The sequence below is a fragment of the Sinocyclocheilus rhinocerous genome, unplaced genomic scaffold (genome assembly GCF_001515625.1).
Source record: "Sinocyclocheilus rhinocerous isolate Xijiao unplaced genomic scaffold, SAMN03320098_v1.1 scaffold1983, whole genome shotgun sequence".
Taxonomy (NCBI): Eukaryota; Metazoa; Chordata; class Actinopteri; order Cypriniformes; family Cyprinidae; genus Sinocyclocheilus; species Sinocyclocheilus rhinocerous.
The window spans coordinates 124,501-125,983 of record NW_015652276.1 but is presented as its reverse complement, the minus strand read 5'-3'; positions in this window follow the sequence as shown (position 1 = coordinate 125,983).

The following is a 1,483-nucleotide window of genomic DNA, read 5'->3' as shown; positions in this document are numbered from 1 at the left end:
GTTCAGGTGTGTTTAATTGGGGTTGGAGCTAAACTCTGCAGGACACCGGCCCTCCAGGACCGAGTTTGGGCACCCCTGGTTTAGAGCATAAGAAAAAATTAAATTTTTGAAAAATTATATTTTATTCATATGTTTATTCTCTGTAGAGGACACCGGGACTTTAAAAAGTCCTGTTTTTTAAGAAAATTATTATTATTATTATTATTATTATTATTATTATTATTACTATTATTATTTAATGCTCCCCACACTAAGGGAAAAAAATTAAAGGTTCTTTAGAGAACACAATTATATTGAATCTATACGAAAAACCCCTTTCGGAACCTTTATTTATATTCACGATACATTATTTGTTACAAAATGATCACATAACTCTGTTGATATACCCATTCAGTGTCCATGAAGTAACCCAAACTGCCAAGTCTTTATGCAAAATGTGTGTAAAATGGCCATAAACGAGTTTTTCCATTATATACAGTGTATCTATAAACTGTATCTAATTTGCATATTCATGTGTTTTTGGGGCAACATAGAATGGACAAATAAGTGCAATAATGGGAGTAATAATTAGCAATTTCATAATAATATCTAATATTTAATAGGAATATTGATACATAATTGTTTCTCTATTCATTTGTTGTGTCTCCCAAAATGTGTAATAAACATGCTTTAAGTCCTGGTGTCCTCTACAGTGGACATGTCTGAAATCGATATCGTGTTTCATCAGAAGCTCATATTTTGATTTGAAACCCCGTAGCATTTTCCTGAGATGTTGATTTATGACAAACAATTTGAAAATTAGTCAGATTTAAATGATAATTACAAAATATTATCATATTTCCATAAGGGTGTTACACTTGATCACTAAATTAATGTCAGCCATTTTTAAAGACCAAGGAGAGGGAGTGGTCACGGTGAAACATCCAATCATTTGGTATCTCTGAAAAGCCCCAAATGTGCTCTGTACAGGACATCCAGACTTAAAACTGTGACATGTAACGTCTCAGAGAAATCACTAAAACATAATGTCCTCTACAGAGGACAAAACTCCATAGCTGGTAGTCAGGAGGATATATATATATATACATACAGTACATATTTTGCATAAATTATTCTATGTATTGGGGAAAAAAACACAGATGCCTATTATATTCATTTCTTAAAACCACTATCCAGAACAGTTTGAAGGTGAGAAGTGACATGAAATAAGTCCTAATGCCATACTGATTAAATAAACTACTATTATTAATGTAAAATGGAAATTATGTCATCATTTACTCACCCTTATGTTGTTCCAAACCCATAAGACTTAATTACAATGTTTAAAAAAAAAAAAAAACTCCATTAAAAGTCAGAATCAGAAAGAGCTTTATTGCCAAGTGTGTTTACACAATGAATTTGTCTTGGTGACAGAAGCTTCCAGTTCAGAAAGTACAGAAAAAAGTCCAGGTAACCAAAACTTCGAAGATTCAACAAGGTCATA